Here is a 7,392-nt window from a genome sequence, read left to right as displayed (position 1 = left end):
GCTCATTAAGTTCACAAAATGTGAATGAAACTATAAACCCAGAATCTTCATAAAGTCTAATTTATTTAATATAATATTTTACTAATTCTTTGGGAATGTCACATAGGCAGGCAATATATTTTGATCATATTCACTCCTACTCTTTCCACTAACTCCTCCCAGACCTACCTACACTCATTACCCACTTGCCATCTTCATGTCCATTTTTGTTTTGTTTTTTTATTCTTTATAACCTACTGAGAGCACTATATGCTGCCCAAATACTTATGGGTGTGAGACTACCAACTGGAACAATGCTGAGCACCAGGTGCCATATTCTTAGGGGAAAAACAACTGACTATTCCTTCTCTATCAGCCGTCAAGTCTCAATAGGTCTTCAGTTGGAAGAGGAGTCCCCTGTCCATGCAAGAGTGTTGTGGGGTAATGCTCTTGTAAACAGGTTTAATAAGACACTGATTGGCCAGTAGTCAGACAGGAAGTATAGGTGGGGCAAGCAGACTAGGAGAATGCTGGGATAAGGAAGGTTGGAGAGAGGAGTCACCAGCCAGACACACAGGAAGCAAGATGACAAGGTAGAACTGAGAAAAGGTACCAAGCCACGTGGCTAAACATAGATAAAAATTACTCATTAATTTAAATGTAAGAGCTAGTCAGGAATAAGCCTGCCTGAGCTAATGTCTGAGCAGTTATAAATAATATTAAGCCTCTGCATGATTATTTTATAAGCAGCTGCAGAACCATTGGGGCAAGGCAGGACTGAAGAAAACTTATGGCTACAGACTGGCTTGATCTTGTGTCAGTCTTATGTAAACAACCAGGGACTGTCGGTTTATGAGTGCAGAGACCTGGCCATGTCATACCTAGCAGACACTGTTGTAATGCAGTACTCACAGCCTCTGTCAATTATAATCTTTCAATCCATTCTTCCACAGTTCTCCATATGGTTTAGGGGAATGTGTGTGAAATAGATGTCCCATTTATAGCTAAGCACTCCATAGTCACCTATTCTCCACACTTGAGCTACCTGTGAGTTTATGCATTAACCAATGTCCAATGCACAAGAATCTTCTCTAATGATGTCTAAGAACATTAATTAATGAGTAATGGTATAAGAATTTAGAGGACAGTTCAATACTGTGTCCATTTAGCAACATAATAGTTGCAAGGACACCCTTGGGACTGATAATCATGGGTTCTTGGCAAGATTTACAGGAACAGATGTGTGTTTCCTCCTGTAGATTTGTCTTTAAATGCAGTAAGAAAGTAATCCATTAACTCTAAAACCTTCATGTCTTATTGCACCAATAGCCATAACTTGCCAGGTTGATCATTAATGTAGCTCATAGGATTGACTCCTGGATAAGACTGTTGTGACTTTTCCCCAGCAGCCTGCAAAACACCATCTCATACTTTGAAAGTTAGCTATCAGGGAAGAAACTTTTCATTGATAATCAGCTTGAATTCTTCATGTCCCATGACTGAACTATGTGATATGTTTCTAAGGGTCTTACTAACATGTTATGATGGGTGATGAAGAACAATGGTAATATCTTATACTTTATAAGGGGGTCTTTAAGACATCCCTATAAAAGAACATTAGGGGAGGCATCTCAAACCTGGCACCAAGATTTTTTTTGATAACCTATGGTTACAGGGAGGAACATTATCTTCAATGTACAGTGTAAGTTAACTAAACTCATATATGTATGCACATTTATCTGTATGTTTATATGTATGTGTGTTGGTGTGTATGTGCATGTGTGTATGTATGAGTGAGTAAGTGTGTGTTTGTGTGTGTGTGTGTGTTTGTGTGTGTGTGTATGAAGGTTACAGAAGCAAAATTTCTTGGCTGCCACTGAATGCATAATCATAAGACATGTTAAAAGAAGAGAGCAATATTTCTGTTAATTTTTATCTTCCTGCAATGTCTTCACATAGTGGAAAGCTAAAGGAAGCAATTATGCCCATGAATCTTGTTATAAGGATACTAATCCTTGTATGAAGGTTTGTTGTTCTGAATGTTGCATCTCTCTTAAACCCTCATATTAGAACCTAAGCTGCAAGATATTCTTCTGAAAGGGTAGGACATAGAGACAGGGTGATGTCATGAGAGCTTTGTCCTCATAATTTCATAAAGAGTTGCCTTATTCTTTTTACCATGTAAGGATATAGAAAGAAGATTGGTATCTAGTAAGAGATTTGTCTTCACTAGAGATTTAACCTCACTCTAAGAAAATAATATTTGACTGTTTTAAAATATCCATGTCTATATTATTGTTTTAAATCAGCTTGAATAGAATAAAATGGAGCTCTATCAGTGTTTTCATAGAAAGCATTTACAGGGTACATGAAAATCACTGCAAACATATAAAAACAAAGTTTTATCAAAATAAAGCTGCTTATAGACATATTTCATAGAGAATAGTGGATTAGGGCTCAGTAAGCAAAAAAATCACAATACTAGCATTGCATTGGACAAGAAAATATAACCCCTAAATATGACTATGCCTTAATCTTCAGAAACTGTGAATATGTCTACTTGCACAGTAAAGTAACTTTGAAGATATGATTAGTGTTATGTGCCTTTGGACAGGGACATTATCCTGGATTAGCCATGTGGGGCCAGTCTAATAATATGAATGCTGAGTTTAAGAGCAAAAGATCTTTTATAGCTGTGATCCAAAAAGAGGATGAGATAACAGAAGAAGGTTCAAAGAGAACATTCAGTGCTGCTAGCTATGAAGATGAAGGAAGTAGGCCAAAAGTCAAGGAATGTAGGAGGCCTATCAATGCTGGGAAATACAAGAAAGTGGGTTTCTTTCCCTAGCATACAGAAAAGAATTAAGCTTTATCCCAGAACCACATTGGATTTCAGATCCCTTGATAATGTATGGTTTAAACTGATACATTTGTGAATATTTTTTTTCAGCAGCAGCAAAACAACAAAGTAAAATCAAGTGCAGGAGAATAAGAAAACTAGGATAAGACTGGCCAAAGTATGTGAGAATTGCCTTTTCCCAAAATCTATCTACAAAATATGGCAAAATTTTGTTTCTTATAATTTGCTTGTGCTTTTAAATATACACGTAGAAAAAGAGATCTCACAATTGAACTCATGGAATGGAAAGAGCAGTAAAAGTGCACATAAAAAAATTGCTTCAGAAAAATATATTAGAAAATTCTAACAGGAAAACATACAACTGCAGCCAAAGACAAGCAACAACTCAAAGGGAGAGGAAGAAACTGTTTTGTAGCATTCAGAAATGTTAATACTTGAAAGATAACATTTTTTGAAAACATTATGAGGCACTGAAAATGAAAGGAAAACAAAAGATTGGAAGAAACCATCACCAGTCAGGCTGACGTTGGGCTTAGTACACAAGATTTTATGTAAGGTGTCTTATGTTGAAAAGCTAAAGAAGCCATGGTCTAAGAGATAAAGGAAACATGGGTAATGATCTATGGAAAAATCAGAATGACTTAACAAATTGAGAACATCAATAATGTAATATATTAGAAATAAATTTAATCAGGATAGAAAAAGATTGAAATATATGATCTATATGAAAAGTTCAGGAGGACAAAAACATTGAAAGATTGTGTTCATTGACTGGAGAATATAATTAAAATGTCCATAATGTGCACAACACTATAAAAGCTTAATGCAATCTCAACCAACATTGAAATGCCTTTCAGAAAAGTCAGAAAGAATCCACAAAATTGAGCCAAAGCAATCTTGACCAAAAAGAATAAAGCTATCTAAATGTAAAATATAATGTTATATAAGCAGCATGGCACTTAAAAACGACACAAAAAATCAAAGGAATAGAACACAGAACAAATGACTACATCAAAATATCTGTGTTTAATTGAAATTAACATATATGGACACAAAACAAAGACGAACTTTTCAGTAAATAGTGTTGACTGTATCTGTATGTAGAAGAATGAAGTCAGACCCTTATGCTATACCAGGTACAGAAGTAAATGGAGAATATATTAAAAATTAAATGTAAGATCTGAAATGATAAAACTATTAGAAGCAGCAGCCAGCCACGGCTGTTCTTAGGGACACCAGATTCACTTCTGTGAGCAAATTCTGGAGCCAGCCTGTGACCTAAAGATGCAGCATCCTGAAGCTGTACAGCCTCAGTGCCATTCATAAAAATGAGCCCAAAGTGCTACTGTTTAAAGCTATGTATGACATGTCTTCCTCTAGCTTCTTCCAGGGGTTGAGTGTTCAGGAATTTATGACCTTTACAAATTAGCTGATTGTGGAAATCTCAGAAAATGGCAGCAGACTTTAAAGAGGAAAAGCATCTTGCCATTTCTCCATTGGAGTGATGGTCTTGCAAGTATGGCCACTGCTGACAGTGAATAGCCTTCCAGAGTTGCTTTTACCTTGCTGGAGAAGGTACTAGAGGAATTCTCCAAGCAAGCTGTTAGAATTGATGTACCAATAGAATCCCCTGCTACATACAATCCAATACATAACCCTGGATGGTCACCTTAGTAGTTATCAGAACCCCAGGGAAGCTAATACCACAAGTAAAGCACAGGCTTAGACAAAAAAATCATTCTTCATAACACATTGGAGTCCTTGTTAGAGTGAGGTGATTGGCTTGGTAACTTTGTATCTAAAATTGGAAGTACTGGGAATATAGTCAAGAGCCTTCCTTAAAACTGCAGAGAAACAGAACTCATGTTGTGGAATCATGTGGCACAGCCCACAGAGACAGGTGCTAGGTTGTCATGTCACATCAGAACTGCAGCACCCACAGAGGAAGCAATTCCATAGAAGGGAATCTGGAGTCAGGCTGACTGGAGGTTTTTATTTTGAAGTTCTCAAAAGGAATTGAGGGATGGCTTAAGGGTGGGAGCATTTCAATTCCTATGTTGGGTTGTGAATTGGGTGAGGAATCTGAGGTACTTAGAGAAGTAATGTTGTAAAAATGAAATCATAAACTCCAAGTGGCTCCTATAGGGGCAGAAGAGCATTTTTCAGCTCATATTGGAAGACTTCTGTGGGAGGGAAATCATGTTTTTGAGCCTTGATATGACTTAGGGCTTCATTTGTGCATTCACAGCATTAACTCTCCAATATATGGGTTAGGAGGACAGGTCTCAAGCGATAAGGCTAGGGTACGCAGAGCTTGAACACTCCAGAATTCCACTCCCTTGCACTTCAGGGCTTGTATGGAGCTCACTATGGTGGCTAGTCAAGCCCATTAAAGACAGTGGTCACTGGGTCTCACAGATGTCAAACCAGTTTAGCCTTCCTGTCTGCTAGGACAGGACCCATCCTAAGTACCCTCATCCAATACCACAAAGATGACTTGAGGGAGTTGTTATAGAATATAATTTTAACTGAGAAAGATGTGTGTTACATTTGTTTATGCTCTGGAATATTACTTTAACTGTGTAAAGGTATATTACATTTGTTTATGCTGCATTTGTATAATGATGTAAAGATGTGTATTTAATTATATGAAGATGTGTTGCATTTGATTCTCCTTGCCTGCCTAAGGCACATGATTGGTCCAATAAAGAGCTAAACGGCCAGTAGCTAGGCAGAGAAAGGATAGGTAGGGCTGTCAGGGAGAGAGAATACATAGGAGGAGAAACCTATGCTGAGGAGAGGAGAAGAGAAGGAGATGGGGATGCCATCTAGCCACCCAGCCGTGCAGCCATCCAGCTAGCCAGCCACAAAGGAAGTAGGAAAGTAAGACATACAGAAAGAAGGAAAGAAAGTAAAAATCCCCAAGGCAAAACACAGATAAAGAGAAACAGGATAATTTAAGTTAGAAAAGCTGTCTAGAAACAGGCCTAAGTTGAGGCCAGGCATTTGTAACAAAGAAAAAGAAATCTCCGTGTCTTTATTTGGGAGCTGGTAGTCTGCCCCTCCCCACCAATGAGAAAATGCCAGCTACATGGAGGTACTTAGAATGGGCTGAGATAGGCAAAATGTGTGGTTTGTGGTTTTACCAGCCAGCAGACTGTGTTTGGACTGGTGGTGTTCTGGTATTAGGGTGATCAGCTAGAAGCATCTGTCTTTGGGGGAAGAAGCAAACACAGATAGCCTCAAATGGCCAGTGTGGAAGCACACTCACTTTGACTTACAGTTGGACTTTGAACATGAAAATCAAAGAGATGGGTCCTGTCATTTCTTAACACTGGTTTTGTCTCTTTGTCTACAAGACTGACTTGGCAAATGCCTGGTTCTTGCAGGTTGGAACAAGTTATTTTTTTTGGATACGAAGATAGATGCTAGCATCTTCCAAATACCTATCTGTGGTCTATCTAGTTATAACCTGCCAGAATCTTTCTTGTCAGATACAGCTTCATGGTGAAGGATGCTGAGGGGTTGGTCAGACCTGCCACCCATTGGCAGGAGATTCCAGAACAGCCTCCATAGTGAACCCAGAATGTGCTGCGTCTTGCAATGCCTCTTCATGTCCTGCTGTAAGCAAAGTATATCTGTGAGATTATCTCTCCAGAAGCCACTGCTTCTGGAGTTTTGTACCAAAGGTGTCTCACTCTGATGATTCCTTCCCTGAACCTGCTTTACTGCCCACAGAGTGTCCACATGGTGTGGGTGGGTTACCATAGCTTCCAAGGTCCCCACCTGGTTGATACACCTGCCAAATGGATACTAGTGACCAACGAGCTCTAGTTTCCCAATGGAGTGGCCTGTCAATGTAAATTTTCTGCTGCCATACAACTCTCAAGCCCAGGGCTCCTGGACATCACAGATTGATATGGTTTATTGCTGGCACTGAAGGTGGAATAAAGATCCTTGAGTGCTGATTGTTTCTCTTATTCCTCTGAAGAGTACAGGGGGAGAGTAGAGGGGGATGGAGTTAGAAGTTTATGAGAAAAGAGTGATGCTCCCCAGCACCTGACTGTCCTTCAGGGTCTCTCTGATACCCAAAGGGGCAGTAGAGGAGTTGCTATGCATTTCTTTGTTTCCCTATTGTAGTCTGATGCTAAATCACTTGGCAAGAGTGTATTTTAATGGTGCCTAATTTTTCTATGTTCTGTTTGAATGTTTCTGTCTAGATAAAATTGCCTTTTGAAATTAAAAAAAAATACTATTAGAAGGAAACACTGCAAATACAAGTCCCTGGAACTGGTCAAGGCAATGACTGTTGTCTTGCTGTGTAAGATCCTGAAACAACAAGCAGTAAAAAATAAAAACAGAGTACTACAACAAATTACAAAGCTTCTAAATAGCAGAAAAAAACAATCCACAAAATAAAAAAGACAATTTTAAAAATCTATATAAGACTGAAGAGATGGCTCACTCAGTGGTTAGAGCATTGACTACTTTTCCAGAGGACCCGGGTTCAATTCAGAGTACCCACATGACTGCTCGCAACAATTTGCACCTCC

At 38.7% G+C, this 7,392-nt stretch overlaps 1 pseudogene; it reads left to right on the top strand.

The window, feature by feature from the left end:
• Positions 1–2,614: 2,614 nt before the first annotated feature.
• LOC102906121 (synaptobrevin homolog YKT6 pseudogene) lies at positions 2,615–4,859 on the top strand (annotated as a pseudogene).
• Positions 4,860–7,392: the final 2,533 nt, after the last annotated feature.

The sequence above is a fragment of the Peromyscus maniculatus genome, chromosome X (assembly GCF_049852395.1).
Source record: "Peromyscus maniculatus bairdii isolate BWxNUB_F1_BW_parent chromosome X, HU_Pman_BW_mat_3.1, whole genome shotgun sequence".
Taxonomy (NCBI): Eukaryota; Metazoa; Chordata; class Mammalia; order Rodentia; family Cricetidae; genus Peromyscus; species Peromyscus maniculatus.
This window is presented reverse-complemented; position numbering and strand designations above follow the sequence as displayed.